The following is a 16,840-nucleotide window of genomic DNA, read 5'->3' on the forward strand; positions in this document are numbered from 1 at the left end:
GACCTCTTTGTGGACACAGTAATCTCATTTATACTTGAAAAGTAAAGAGGAGTTTTTAGGAGTTGTTCCGTACTAACTTCTTATCCAGAATGACCTTAGCAGGACATCCAGGGTATTTCTAGATTATTCATTGCAAATAAACCAGAAGTTATGGACATGGGATATATCTGATTGGAAAATGGCAGTCAACTAATGTTGGATCTCTTGTACGTGATTAGAAAAAGCTGAAAGACCCCAAACCTCGATGACTTCCCTGTTGCAACCTGTGTTGCTATAGTTGATGCTTGTCATACTGAACCCCAAGTCGGTCCTGGTGTTAAAAAAGGGACTTTGTGAAGCTTCATTTGAACAATTCATGAGCTCCCAGACACTGAAGCTGGGTCTGCTGCTCTTTCTTGCTTGTAGTTTTGCTCTTCAGAAGCCCTGTTTTATCCCCTTCTGGTCACTACCAGCCTTCCAAGGAAACCACAGTCCCATAGATAGATCGGTTTTGCCCATTTTTGAACATTATACAACTAAAATAGTATAGTTTGGATTTTTTTCATCTGGATTCTTTTCTTAATATCAGATTTCTAAGAGTCATCCATGTTGTATACAGTTTAGTTTGTTTATTCTCATTGCTGTATGAACATACCAGAATTTATTTAGCTACCTGCTTAACTGGTTCTTTGGATTTTTCCTGCCTTTGGCTGTTATCAATAGTGGTATTATGAATATTCTTTTTTTTTGGCGGTATGCGGGCCTCTCACTGTTGTGGCCTCTCCCCTTACAGAGCACACGCTCCGGACGCGCAGGCTCAGCGGCCATGGCTCACGGGCCCAGCCGCTCCGTGGCACGTGGGATCTTCCCGGACCAGGGCACGAACCCGTGTCCGCTGCATCGGCAGGCGGACTCTCAACCACTGCGCCACCAGGGAAGCCCATGAATATTCTTATACACGTTCTTTGGTGAACATATTTACACACTGCTATTCGGCATATATATTAGAATTTCTGGATTAAAGGGTATACATATATCTGGCTTTAATTCCTCCACCAGCTAAGCCCTCAAAGAGTGCTAATAACCTTGGTGTTGTAAATCAACCGAAATTTCCAAACCTCATTATTGCTGACCTCTCAGAAACTTTAGACACATGAGTTGTGGCCGTTTACTCTTGCTTCAAATCCTCTCTTCCTTAGAGAAAGTTTCTCTCTTTCTTAGAGAAACAGCTTCTTCTCTGACAAAACACTCTCTGAGGTTTGTACCTACTTCTTGGGCTGTTTCCTCTCTCACTCCTGCACACACCTTCATCTCCCTTCCAGTCATTAACTATTGCACGTCTGCAAGGTTTAGCTCTAGACTGTGTCCTCTCTTTGTGTTATTCTCTCTCTCTCTGACATTTTACTCATGTCTACATGACTCTGTGTCATACCTCATCATCTACTTTCTCTAGCTTCTCACTCAATTTAACAAGTATGAGCCACCTTTCTGTCACATATACACAGAGATAAAAATAACAGAGTAATCAGCATTCTGGCCATAAGTACAGTAAAGTGAGAGAAATTGTCATTGCCGCCTAGTGTGAGCCTCTGAATCCTCCAAACTGCAGGGGATTCATTTCAAACTCTCTGAGCCAATCTTCTGAAACTCCTCTAACTTGGCTTCAGGAAGACTGAGGAAGACACACCATCACAGCTTCACTTCTGTTTGCTCTAACTCTTCAGTGAATTATCAGTTTTCTCATATATCATTATTCTGCATAATAGGCTAAGGAAAGTTGAACAAATGCACTTCATATATGTTTTGGAAGTGTACCCAAGCATGTATTGTGGACTCTCTCCATGGGTTCTCATGTACTGAAGGCTCTCTTCCAAGTCCAAGACAAAAGGAAATGTTGCAATTAATATGTTTTTATAATCTACATCTACTACTTATGTATAGACTTCTAAAATACCTGTTATGCCTATAACTGTGAGTTCCATACGGTCAGGAAACATGTATGTATTGTACATTACACAGCACATGGCATGTAGTGGTTGCACATTAAATATTGGCTAACTGAAGAATGAATTAATTGATAATATCAACAGACACAGAGCTTCTACCCTTTGCATGCTGTTAGATAATTGTGTATCAATTAGTTCTTGTATTCGTCCAATTCTCATCACCATAAGAATACTTCTATTTCCATGTACCATAAATCCCCTTTCTGTTTGTACAGATTTTCGTCATATGGTACTATTTTCAGGTTTGCAATTAGATGGTCTCCCTCTTGTTGGCGTAGACAGAGCCATCTTCATCACCTGAGTGAGTCTATAGGAAGATGTATATGTAATTCATTTTCTTGTGGACTTGGAAGTCCCTCTTATCGGTGAGTCTTCCGGTTTCACCTGGTGATGACGTATTCCTGTATTACCTCTTTTCTGCTTTCTTCTCTAGAGCTTTTATCTTAGAATTTCAGCCTCAAATATTTATTTCCTGTGGCTAGAGATATGAGTCCTATAAAGCTAAGGGTGGTAGTGGGCAGAGAGTGGGGGAGTGGTCCAGGCCGAAAGAAAATCACAGTTAACTTAGTTCTCTTTGAGTCCCAATACTTTTCCTTTCCATCCTAATTCCTAGGGCTCAAAGGAAATGACGTTTTTATAATAGGTGTTCTCCATACACTAGATGTTGCCCATGAGTACAATTGGGTGGTGTTAAACTATCTGTTTCTATTTATCTTTACCATTGCCATCACTTGTTCTGCTTCTTTGTATATTTTTAATTTCCAGTCTAGTGACCTAGTTTGGGGGTAGATATTCCTACCATTGGGAGTCCTAGCCTGAGACAAGAAAAATGTCTTGTCTGTTTTTCTAACTTCCTGATTCTGGTTCCAAGGGTTGAATTATTTCAATCAAGAATCCTTTTAAGTTCCTGGATTCTCAACCCTTAAGAAAACTTTTAGGAAGTATTATCCTCAATTGTAATATGGGTATTTTAAAAGTTCTCCTATGAGAGCAAAAATCAGGACTCTGCCTCTGGCACAGTAGAAAGAAGAATCACTACATCCTTGGGGAAATGAGCTATTTGACCTTGGAATGGTGACTGTGAAAAACGGTAGATGGAAGCATGTAATTTTAGCAGAAAGTAATAAGAGAAAGAGGGAATTCTCTATCTTGTGACAATTTGTAGAGAATATTCTCTTTTTCAAGAAACACATGCTCAATTATAGGAAAGAAGTTACAGACAAGGAAGAGACTCTCACTTTAGTTCACTTTGATGACTTAAATATTAATAGGCATTTTTTTCCTCACAGAATTTTAAAGTTTAAAAGAATGTGAATTTTAGGAAAGATTACAGTTATCCTTGATCATAAGATAGATGTAACCATTTTCCAAATCTATACTAGAAAACATTGCCCTGTAATACATGATAGATGATTTCAGAGGCTGATATGTTGAGAAGGGTTTGGGTTTGGACTATAGTTTTAACTTTACTTTAAATTTAGAGAAATCACAGTAAGTATAAAAAGGGAAGCTCACAGGCTCACAGCATAAAAGTTTTTTTCAGTCTTCTATGAGAAGTGCTCAAGCTACATTTTGGTTATGTTGCTTTGAACTAGTTACTTGATAACAGCAAATAGGTAAAGCTTAAGACAAAGATGATGACAGATTCCTCTTTTCTAAAAAAGATCTTCTTAAAAATATACATTATAAAAATCAACTCAAAATGGATCATAGACTTAAATGTAAAATATAAACTATGAAACTTGAAAGAAAATCTTCAGGCCTGGGGCTAAGTAAATCTTAGATTTGACACGAAAAGGATGATACACACACACACACACACACACATACACACACATCCCTAACTGAATCAAATTTAAAAACTTTTCCTCTACAAAAGACCCTGTTAAGAATATGAAAAGATAAGCTACAGACTGGGGGTAAATATTTACAAACCATGTATCTGACATAGTACTTATATCTAGAATATATAAAGAACTCTAAAAGCTAAATGGTATAGAAAATGAACAACCAATTAGAAAGACGGGTGAGAGACTCAGATTGATATTTCACCAAAGAGGATATACAGATTGCAAATCAGCACATGAAAAGACGGTCAACATCATTAGCCATCAGAGAAACGCAAATTAAAACCACAATGAAATATCACTATACAACTATCAGTGGGGCTAAAATAAAAAATAGTGACAACACCTAATTCTGGCAAACGTGGGGAAAACTGGATCACTCATAAACTGCTGATGGGAATATGGAATGATACAGGCACTCTGGAAAATGGCCTGGCAATTTCTTATAAAACTAAACATGCAATGCAGACTTGGACACTTATCCTAGATAAATAGAACACTTTATTTACATAAAAATCTGTACCTGAATATTCATAACAGCTTTATTCATAGCAGCCAAAATATGGAAACCTGATTTCCCTTAGTAGATGACTGGTTAAACAAACTGTGGGACGTCCCTACCATGGAATACTACTCAGAAATAAAAGGAAACAAACAGGTTGGATACACACTATTACCTGGACAAATCTCATGTTTTACTACTCATTCTGAGTGAAAAAAATCTCAATGCTTACTTCTATATAATTCCATTTATATAACATTATTAAAAATAACAAAATCGTAGGGATGAAGAGCAGGTTAGTGATTGTCAGGGGTTAATGACTAGGGAAGGGGTGGGTGTGGCTACAAAGGGGTGGCATGAGGAAGCCTTGCGGTTATGAAACAGCTGTGCATCTTGATTGTGGCAGTGAAGCTATACATGTGATATACATGAATGCATGAATCTGTACATGTGTAAAATTGCTTAGAACTTCACACACACACACAAATGGCTGCATGTGAACTGTGGAAATCTAATAAGCCCTGTGTGTTTTACTAATGTCAATTTCCTGGTTTAGAGACCCCTGGAGGACACAGGGTGAAGAGTACACAGAGCCTCCCTGTACATTTTTGGAAACTTCCATGAATCTATAATTATTTCAAATTAAAAATGTTTTTAAAAATTACAAACAAATTTCATAAAAATCGCAACTGTAAATCATCTCCTTGGTTTCATTACACATCACACATTCAGCTTCTGGGTTCTTTTAGAGTCTATCCTACAAAGAGCTCCTGCATTAATCCTGCAGTTATCTTTTTCACGTTCTTTCTGAGACACACATTCAGAAACAGAGAAACACAGCCTTTTAAATATGATTTGTAAGAGTCAGAGTTTGCTAAGTGTGACTAGAATAAATCAAAGGATGAGAAAATGGATACAAGTTAGTTTAATGACTTTTAGCTCACTGAGAAATTATCAGATTTTCAAAGAAGACGTCAAAGAACAACAAACCCCTTACCTACACTGTTAGTGCAATAAATTCTATGCAGCTTATTCTTTTCTAGTCCCTGAGTGTGTGAGGGATGAAGTGACATCAAAGCAGTGCGTCTGAGGGTTGATGTTCTTTTTCTGGGTTGTAGCTAATGGGGGTAGAGTGTGCTCTTCGGACAAGTCTGAGGAGAGCTTATACAAATGGTGGTCAACTCTGCAACATCAACACATGTTCAATGACAAAACCCAATGGAGTGGGGCTTCCGGGAAGATGGCGGAAGAGTAAGACGCGGAGATCACCTTCCTCCCCACAGATACACCAGAAATACATCTACACGTGGAACAACTCCTACAGAACACCTACTGAACGCTGGCAGAAGACCTCAGACCTCCCAAAAGGCAAGAAACCCCCCACATACATGGGTAGGGCAAAAGAAAAAAGAATAAACAGAGACAAAAGGATAGGGACGGGACCTGCACCAGTGGGAGGGAGCGGTGAAGGAGGAAACGTTTCCACACACTGGGAAGACCCTTCGCGGGCGGAGACTGCGGGTGGCGGAGGGGGAAAGCTTCGGAGCCACGGAGGAGAGCACAGCAACAGGGGGGCCGAGGGCAAAGCGGAGAGATTCCCGCACATAGGGTCAGGGCCGACCGGCACTCACCAGGCCGAGAGGCTTGTCTGCTCACCTGCCGGCGCGGGCGGGACTGGGAGTTGAGACTCGGGCTTCGGTTGGAGCGCCGGGAGAGGACTGGGGCTGGTGGCGAGAACACAGCCCGCAGGGAGTTAGTGCGCCATGGCTAGCCGGGAGGGAGTCCAGGGAAAAGTCTGGACCTGCCGAAGAGGCAAGAGACTTTTTCTTCCCTCTTTGTTTCCTGGTGCGCGAGGAGAGGGGATTAAGAGCGCTGCTTAAAGGAGCTCCAGAGACGGGCGCGAGCCGCGGCTAAAAGCGCGGAACCCAGAGACGGGCAGGAGACGCTAAGGCCGCTGTTGCCGCCGCCACCAAGAAGCCTGTGTGCGAGCACAGGTCACTCTCCACACCCCCCTTCCGGGGAGCCTGTGCAGTCCGCCTTTGCCAGGGTCCCGGGATCTACGGACGACTCCCCTGGAAGGACGCACTGCACGCCTCAGGCTGGTGCAACGTCATGCCGGCTTCTGCCGCCGCAGGCTCGCCCCGCCCTCCGTGCCCCTCCCTCCGCCCCGCCTGAGTGAGCCAGAGCCCCCGAATCAGCGGCTCCTTTAACCCCGTCCTGTCTGAGCGAAGAACAGACGCCCTACAGCTACCTACACGCAGAGGCGGGGCCAAATCCAAAGCTGAGCCCCTGGGAGCTGTGAGAACAAAGAAGAGAAAGGGAAATCTCTCCCAGAAGCCTCAGAAGCAGCGGATTAAAGCTCCACAATCAACTTGATATACCCTGCATCTGTGGAATACATGAATAGACAACGAATCATCCCAAATTAAGGAGGTGGAATATGAGAGGAAGATTTATGATTTTTTCCCCTTTTCCTCTTTTTGAGAGTGTGTATGTGTATGCTTCTGTGTGAGATTTTGTCTGTATAGCTTTGCTTTCACCATTTGCCCTAGGGTTCTATCCGTCCGTTTTTTTAAAATTTTTTTTTCTCTTAATAATTATTTTAATTTTAATAACTTTATTATATTTTATCTTATTTTATTTTATTATACTTTATCATCTTTCTTTCTGTTTTACTTCCTTCTCTCCTTCCTCCCTCCCTCCCTTATTTCTTTCTTTCTTTCTACTTCTACTAATTATTTCTTTCTACTTTTTCTCCCTTTTATTCTGAGCCGTGTGGATGAAAAGCTCTTGGTGCTACAGCCAGGAGTCAGTTCTGTGCCTCTGAGGTGGGAGAGTCAACTTCAGGACACTGGTCCACAAGAGACCTCCCAGCTCCACATAATATCAAACGGCGAAAATCTCCCAAGAGATCTCCATCTCAACACTAGCACCCAGCTTCACTCAACGACCAGCAAGCTACAGTGCTGGACATCCTATGGCAAACAACTAGCAAGACAGGAACACAATCCCACCCATTAGCAGAGAGGCTGCCTAAAATCATAATAAGTCCACAGACACCCCAAAACACACCACCAGATGTGGACCTGCCCACCAGAAAGACAAGATCCAGCCTCATCCACCAGAACACAGGCACTAGTCCCCTCCACCAGGAAGCCTACACAACCCACTGAACCAACCTTAGCCACTGGGGACAGACAAGAAAAACAACGGGAACTACGAACGTGCAGCCTGCAAAAAGGAGACCCCAAACACAGTAAGATAAGCAAAATGAGAAGACAGAAAAACACACAGCAGATGAAGGAGCAAGATAAAAACTCACCAGACCTAACAAATGAAGAGGAAATAGGCAGTCTACCTAAAAAAGAATTCAGAATAATGATAATAAAGATGATCCAAAATCTTGGAAATAGAATAGACAAAATGCAAGAAACATTTAACAAGGACCTAGAAGAACTAAAGATGAAACAAACAACGATGAACAGCACAATAAATGAAATTAAAAATACTCTAGATGGGATCAATAGCCAAATAACTGAGGCAGAAGAACGGATAAGTGACCTGGAAGATAAAATAGTGGAAATAACTACTGAAGAGCAGAATAAAGAAAAAAGAATGAAAAGAAATGGGAAAGTCTCAGAGACCTCTGGGACAACATTAAATGCACCAACATTTAAATTATAGGAATTCCAGAAGAAGAAGAGAAAAAGAAAGGGACTGAGAAAATATTTGAAGAGATTATAGATGAAAACTTCCCTAATATGGAAAAGGAAATACTTAATCAAGTCCAGGAAGCACAGAGAGTCCCATACAGGGTAAATCCAAGGAGAAACATGCCAAGACACATACTAATCAAACTGTCAAAAATTAAATACAAAGAAAACATATTAAAAGCAGCAAGGGAAAAACAACAAATAACACACAAGGGAATCCCCATAAGGTTAACAGCTGATCTTTCAGCAGAAACTCTGCAAGCCAGAAGGGACTGGCAGGACATATTTAAAGTGATGAAGGAGAAAAACCTGCAACCAAGATTACCCAGCAAGGATCTCATTCAGATTTGATGGAGAAATTAAAACCTTTACAGACAAGCAAAAGCTGAGAGAGTTCAGCACCACCAAACCAGCTTTACAACAACTGCTAAAGGAACTTCTCTAGGCAAGAAACACAAGAGAAGGAAAAGACCTACAATAACGAACCCAAAACAATTAAGAAAATGGGAATAGGAACATACATATCGATAATTACCTTAAATGTAGATGGACTAAATGCTCCCACCAAAAGACACAGATTGGCTGAATGGATACAAAAACAAGACCCATATATTTGCTGTCTACAATAGACCCACTTCAGACCTAGAGACACATACAGACTGAAAGTAAGGGGATGGAAAAAGATATTTCATGCAAATGGAAACCAAAAGCAAGCTGGAGTAGCAATTCTCATATCAGACAAAATAGACTTTAAAATAAAGACTATTAGAAGAGACAAAGAAGGACACTACATAATGATCAAGGGATCAATCCAGGAAGAAGATATAACAATTGTAAATATTTATGCACCCAACATAGGAGCACCTCAATACATAAGGCAAATAGTAAGAGCCATCAAAGAGGAAATCGACAGTAACACATTCATAGTAGGGGGCTTTAACACCCCACTTTCACCAATGGACAGATCATCCAAAATGAAAATAAATAAGGAAACACAAGCTTTAAATGATACATTAAACAAGATGGACTTAATTGATATTTATAGGACATTCCATCCAAAAACAACAGAATACACATTTTTCTCAAGTGCTCATGGAACATTCTCCAGGCTAGATCATATCTTGGGTCACAAATCAAGCCTTGGTAAATTTAAGAAAATTGAAATTGTATCAAGTATCTTTTCCGACCACAACGCTATGAGACTAGATATCAATTACAGGAAAAGGTCTGTAAAAAATACAAACACATGGAGGATGAACAATACACTACTTATTAACGAAGTGATCACTGAAGAAATCAAAGAGGAAATTAAAAAAATACCTAGAAACAGATGACAATGGAGACACGACGACCCAAAATCTATGGGATGCAGCAAAAGCAGTACTAAGAGGGAAGTTTATAGCAATACTATCCTACCTTAAGAAATAGGGAACATCTCGAATAAACAACCTAACCTTGCACCTAAAGCAATTAGAGAAAGAACAAAAAACCCCCAAAGTTAACAGAAGGAAAGAAATCATAAAAATCAGATCAGAAATAAATGAAAAAGAAATGAAGGAAACGATAGCAAAGATCAAAAAAACTAAAAGCTGGTTTTTTGAGTAGATAAACAAAATTGATAAACCATTAGCCAGACTCATCAAGAAAGAAAGGGAGAAGACTCAAATCAATAGAATTAGAAATGAAAAAGGAGAAGTAACAACTGACACTGGAGAAATACAAAAGCTCATGAGAGATTACTAAAAGCAACTCTATGCCAATAAAATGGACAACCTGGAAGAAATGGACAAATTCTTAGAAATGCACAACCTGCCAAGACTGAATCAGGAAGAAATAGAAAATATGAACAGACCAATCACAAGCACTGAAATTGAAACTGTGATTAAAAATCTTCCAACAAACAAAAGCCCAGGACCAGGTGGCTTCACAGGCGAATTCTACCAAATATTACAAGAAGAGCTAACAGCTATCCTTCTCAAACTCTTGCAAAATATAGCAGAGGGAGGAACACTCCAAAACTCATTCTACGAGGCCACCATCACTCTGATACCAAAACCAGACAAGGATGTCACAAAGAAAGAAAACAACAGGCCAATATCACTGATGAACATAGATGCAAAAATCCTCAACAAAATACTAGCAAACAGAATCCAACAGCACATTAAAAGGACCATACACCATGATCAAGTGGGGTTTATTCCAGGAATGCAAGGATTCTTCAATATACACAAATCAATCAATGTGATACACCATATTAACAAATTGAAGGAGAAAAACCATATGATCATCTCAATAGACGCAGAGAAAGCTTTCAACACCCATTTATGATAAAAACCCTGCAGAAAGTAGGCATAGAGGGAACATTCCTCAATATAATAAAGGCCATATATGACAAACCCACAGCCAACATCATCCTCAATGGTGAAAAACGGAAAGCATTTCCACTAAAATCAGGAACAAGACAAGGTGGCCCACTCTCACCGCTCTTATTCAACATAGTTTTGGAAGTTTTAGCCACAGCAATCAGAAAAGAAAAGGAATCCAAGTCGGAAAAGAAGAAGTAAAGCTGTCACTGTTTGCAGATTACATGATACTATACATAGAGAATCCTAAAGATGCTACCAGAAAACTACTAGAGCTAATCAATGAATTTGGTAAAGTTACACGATACAAAATTAATGCACAGAAATCTCTGGCATTCCTATACACTAATGATGAAAAATCTGAAAGTGAAATCAACAAAACACTCCCATTTACCATTGCAACAAAAAGAATAAAATATCTAGGAATAAACCTACCTAAGGAGACAAAAGACCTGTATGCAGAAAATTATAAGACACTGATGGAAGAAATTAAAGATGATACAAATAGATGGAGAGATATACCATGTTCTTGGATTGGAAGAATCAACATTATGAAAATGACTCTACTACCCAAAGCAATCTACAGATTCAATGCAATCCCTATCAAACTACCACTGGGATTTTTCACAGAACCAGAACAAAAAATTTCACAATTTGTATGGAAACACAAAAGACCCCGAATAGCCAAAGCAATTTTGAGAACGAAAAACGGAGCTGGAGGAATCAGGCTCCCTGAATTGAGACTATACTACAAAGCTACAGTAATCAAGACAGTATGGTACTGGCACAAAAACAGCAAGATAGATCAATGGAACAGGATAGAAAGCCCAGAGATAAACCCACGCATATATGGTCACCTTATCTTTGATAAACGAGGCAGGAATGTACAGTGGAGAAAGGACAGCCTCTTCCATAAGTGGTGCTGGGAAAACTGGACAGCTACATGTAAAAGTTTGAGATTAGATCACTCCCTAACACCATACACAAAAATAAGCTCAAAATGGATTAAAGACCTAACTGTAAGGCCAGAAACTATCAAACTCTTAGAGGAAAACATAGGCAGAATACTCTATGACATAAATCACAGCAAGTTCCTTTTTGACCCACCTCCTAGAGAGGTAGAAATAAAAACAAAAATGAACAAATGGGACCTAATGAAACTTCAAAGCTTTTGTACAGCAAAGGAAACCATAAACGAGACCAAAAGACAACCCTCAGAATGGGACAATATATTTGCAAATGAAGCAACTGACAAAGGATTAATCTCCAAAATTTATAAGCAGCTCATGCAGCTCAATAACAAAAAGACAAACAACCCAAACCAAAAATGGGCAGAAGACCTAAATAGACATTTCTCTAAAGAAGATATACAGGCTGCCAACAAACACATGAAAGAATGCTCAACATCATTAATCATTAGAGAAATGCAAATCAAAACTACAATGAGATATCATCTCACACCGGTCAGAATGGCCATCATCAAAAAATCTAGAAACAATAAATGCTGGAGAGGGTGTGAAGAAAAGGGAACCCTCTTGCACTGGTGGTGGGAATGTAAATTGATACAGGCACTGTGCAGAACAGTATGGACGTTCCTTAAAAAACTACAAATACAACTACCATATGACCCAGCAATCCCAATACTGGGCATATACCCTGAGAAATCCATAATTCAAAAAGAGCCATGTACCAAAATGTTCATTGCAGTGCTATTTACAATAGCCCGGAGATGTAAACAACCTAAGTGTCCATCATCGGATGAATGGATAAAGAAGGTGTGGCACATATATACAATGGAATATTACTCAGCCATAAAAAGAAACGAAATTGAGCTATTTGTAATGAGGTGGATAGACCTAGAGTCTGTCATACAGAGTGAAATAAGTCAGAAAGAGAAAGACAAGTACCGTATGCTAACACATATATATGGAATTTAAGAAAAAAAATGTCATGAAGAACCTAGGGGTAAGACAGGAATAAAGACACAGACCTACTAGAGAATGGACTTGAGGATATGGGGAGGGGGAAGGGTGAGCTGTGACAAAGCGAGAGAGAGGCATGGACATATATACACTAACAAATATAAGGTAGATAGCTAGTTGGAAGCAGCGCCATAGCACAGGGATATCAGCTCGGTGCTTTGTGACTGCCTGGAGGGGTGGGACAGGGAGGGTGGGAGGGAGGGAGACGCAAGAGGGAAGAGATATGGGAACATATGTATATGTATAACTGATTCACTTTGTTATAAAGCAGAAACTAACACACCATTGTAAAGCAATTATACTCCAATAAAGATGTAAAAACAAAAACAAAACAAACAAAAAAAAAACCCAATGGAGTGTCATAGAACCAAACAAATTAAACAATACTAGTTTTGCTATACATATCTTCCTGTTCCCCACTCTGCCCTGTGATGTTCTGATCTCTCCAGGGTCTAGAATGGAGAGCTCTGCTTTCCCTCTGCCATGCTCTTCCCTCCTGTTCTCCTAAGATCTATCAAGTTCGTGACCCTGAGTTGTAGTTACACTTGGTCCCTGTAGCCAGGCATAAAATTATTTGAAGCAATGGTTTCTTAACTTATGTTCCCAATTCTCTGTCAAAGAGGTCTCCAGACATATCCACAGCTATTCTATCCCCCCACTTTTTTCAGCACTCTAGTCCTTTTAAGGTCTCACCTGCTGAGATTCTTGTGTACTATAAACAGAAACACAATCCATTACACCTATGCTTGGGTTCAACTTTTATAACCTCTGGTAGCAGTTTAGCTTTAAAGGCCAAACAAGGAAAAATGAAACGATTCAAATTGCAGGCAGAGAAGGCTTTTCTGATTACTACTTTAAACCTCATATGCACTATGCCCAGCAATATAAAAAATGTCCTCCCAACAATTTTTGTCTTTGTAGGGGGCATGGAGTGGGTCCTATGAGATGTTTGTGTTTGTGACCACCAGGTGGCAGTGGTTCCATTCCTCTCATTCCTCCAGTGCCTTAACCGTCAAAAGCATGACAGCTACTAGAGGATTTGCTCTTGATTGGCTGAGCCACCAACAGAAAGGCTATCTCGTGCATTAGAGAAGGAAAACTAAGACACAGGAGCAGCTCTTCAGGGGAGAAGATTTGGAATCATTAAAATTGTATCAAGAGTGTGATATCAGGATGGAGAACATGCTGGAATGTGCATTCATAGTCTTGTGGCTTCAGCTTGGCTGTAAGTTGGAGGTTAAGAGATGAGAACCATAAGGGCACATTTATCCAAAGCTGGAGAGAAGAGAGAGAGGGGTTTAGTCTCAGCTCATCCCAGGCTTTTTGTTGGAATTTTTCAAAACTGCTGAACTGAAAGCTTTGTTTCATTTCTGATTTTGTTTTCCTGAACAGGGTTGAGGGGAGAAGACAAGGTGGAGCAGAGTCCTCAGACCCTGAAAATCCAGGAGGGAGACAGTCTCATCCTCAACTGCAGCTACACGGTCAGCAATTTTAACGGGCTACAGTGGTATAGACAGGATCCTGGGAAGGGACCCGAACTTCTCTTCCTTCTTTACTCAGTTGGGGACAAAAAGCAGAAAGAAAGACTAAAAGCCACCTTGTTAAAGAAGGGAAGCTCTCTGCACATCGCAGCCCCTAAACCTGAAGACTCAGCCACTTACCTCTGTGCTGTGGAGACACAGTGCTCCCCAGGCACCTGCAGCCTGTACACAAACCCTGCAGCTGGGGCTCTGGAATCAGGGCATCTTTGGTGTTTTCCCCTCCTCGAAGAAGTAGTTACTTAGCACCCAGAACCTCTTTCCAAGTAGTCCTATGGAGAATGAAATCTTGTGACATAGCCAGACAGCAGAGATTACTGTTCATTCTGTCCAGGATCCTGAGTGATACTGGTATTCAACTTTTTCTTTCATTAAAATGTTTAGGTCAGATTTTGGTATCAAGATTATAATAGTTCATGAGATAAGTTGCAATTTATGGCTCCTTTTCTATCTATAGGAGAATTTGTGCAAGGTTTTTAATAATTTTTTTTTAATTTTCAGAAAGTTCACTAGTGAGCCATCTAAGCATAGTTTCACTTATGGGAGAAACTTAATAATCCTTCAATTATGGATTCAGTTACTTTAACAGGTAAGGGGTTCTTTATATATTTGTTTTTTTTTCTTGTGAAAGTTGGTCAATTTTGTTATTTCCGCACATAGTTTATTATTTGCTACCTTTACTTTCTTTTATTTATCTCGCTACTTTTTCTAGTTCTTTGAGTTGCAAGTTTGACTATTGATTCTCAACATTTCTTCTTTCCTAACAAATATAATTTAAATCCATAAATTTGCCTCTAATTACAATTATTCCTTGACTTCCAGTGGGGTTACGTCCCAATAAACCCATCATAAGTTGAAAATATCTTAAGTCAAAAGTGCATTTAATACACCTAAACTCCGGACATCATAGCTTAGCCTAGCTTACCTTGAACGTGCTCAGAACACTTATATTAGCCTACAGTTGGGCAAGATTATCTAACACAAAGCCTATTTTATAATATGGTGCTGACTGTCTCATGTAATTTATTGAATACTGTACTGAAAACAAAAAGCAGAGTGGTTGTCTGGGTTCAGACCGGTTTTGTTTTGTTTTTTTTAACATCTTTATTGGAGTATAATTGCTTTAAAATGGCATGTTAGGTTCTGCTTTATAACAAAGTGAATCAGCTATACATATACATATATCCCCATATCTCCTACCTCTTGTGTCTCCCTCCCACCCTCCCTATCCCACCCCTCTAGGTGGTCACAAAGCACCGAGCGGATCTCCTTGTGCTATGCAGCTGCTTCCCACTAGCTAGCTATTTTACGTTTGGTACTAGGTGTGATGGTCATTTACCCTTGTGATCCAGTGACTGGCTGGGAGCTGTCCAGCATCAAAAGAGAGCATCATACTAGCCCAGGAAAAGATCAAAATTCAAAATTTGAAGTGTGGTTTCTACTTAATGCATATCACTTTCATACCATCATAAAGTCAGAAAACCGTAAGTCAGGGACCTTCTATACTGCTTTTGCTGTATCCCACATGTTTGGATATGTCATATATTCATTATTATTCAACTACAATGTTTGGTAATTTCCATTTGAAGTGGGGATTTTATGTCCCATGATGATATTTCCAGGGACGTAAGAATGGCCAAATCCTGCCCTGCTCACCACTGGGAAGATTCCTGAGGATGCTTATATGTATTAGCTTCATACAAATGGAAAGTGAAGAAGGACTTTCAGCCGAACCAGGACCTGATTACCTCTAAAGCAGGAAAGGTGGGTTGAGGTTCAGGCCTAAGTGGAGTTTCCTACTTCCTTCTGAATCCAGAAAAGCAAGCTCAGAATTCCTATAAGGATGAGTAGGAGAGATAGGCCACGCCTCAAACTAGCCAAGGGTTGACTTGATTTTCAAGTATCTGAGCTGAAATAGAAAGAGAAAGAGGTAGCCAATCACAGGGTACTAAATTAGCTCTCCTTAGATTTGCTTATTATCACAGGTAGGCAAAGACTTAAAATGCAAGCGATATAAGCAGAGTGAGTGGAGTCTTGAGTCCTACATTTTAAGTTAGACTAAGGACTAATTTCCTACTCATAAATGGACTGCGAACAAAAGAATCAGCCCTCCTCACCCCTCCAGTGTGGGGAGGGGAAGAGGCAAGGTCTACAAAGAAGGAAAGCAGAAGTGGAAATTTCCTGATTTAGGCAAAGAGAGGTATTCTTTTATCCACACCATCTGGTTTTGTTTAATTTTAATCTTTTGGGTTTACAGCTTTAAAGTCTGCCCAATGTGTTCAGGGAAAGAGATCAGAGAATTATCATGGGATCCTTGTTTCCACCTGCCCTTATTTTGTCATTCGCATCATTACCACCATCATCTTTATTATCATTTATGGAACACTTACCATATGCCAAGTCCATTGCTAAGCACTTTACAACTCATTTTATAATCTAAAAACCGCAAAGTAATATTAACCCATCCTCAGTTGAGGAAAACTAAGGCTTAAGAATGTTTAAAGATGAAGGGATTTCTGAGATAAAGTAAATGCTGCAGGCAATATAAGATGAGATTAAAAAATAAAAACTCCAGAGTTAACCAATTGGACAGTATTTGTCAAATTTTACTGTACATTTAAGAATCACATGAAGAAAAAATATGTCTTATTCTGATCAACAGATTCTGATTCAATAGGTCTGGCATGAGGTTGGGGGTTTACTTTTTTAGTAAGTTACTTGATGATTTTGGTTCAAGGGACTGGGAGATTTTGCTCTGAAAAACACTATAAATGGAAGACTGATGAATTTCAGGAGGATGGATGATATGAAAATGTATGTGTTGTGTACTCACTTAGATGTTAGGTGGTTAGAGAACCTCAGAACCCACCTGGGGACACCTAATGCACGTAACACCTTATTCTGATTAAA

At 39.8% G+C, this 16,840-nt stretch overlaps 1 protein-coding gene across 8 annotated transcripts in view; it reads right to left on the reverse strand.

Annotated features, from left to right (window-relative positions):
* The window catches only part of LOC115803651 (sal-like protein 2), a 900,219-nt gene that overhangs the window by 91,127 nt on the left and 792,252 nt on the right, over positions 1–16,840 (reverse strand). For all 8 annotated transcript variants that reach the window (XM_089905397.1, XM_089905393.1, XM_089905388.1 and 5 more), the window contains one exon: positions 14,054–14,202. The gene's annotated coding sequence lies outside the window, so the exon portion shown is untranslated. The remainder of the gene's footprint in view (positions 1–14,053; positions 14,203–16,840) is intronic.

Source organism: Delphinapterus leucas, chromosome 2 (genome assembly GCF_059928025.1).
Source record: "Delphinapterus leucas isolate spDelLeu-1000000601 "Yukka" chromosome 2, BTC_Dleu_Yukka2, whole genome shotgun sequence".
Classification (NCBI taxonomy): Eukaryota; Metazoa; Chordata; class Mammalia; order Artiodactyla; family Monodontidae; genus Delphinapterus; species Delphinapterus leucas.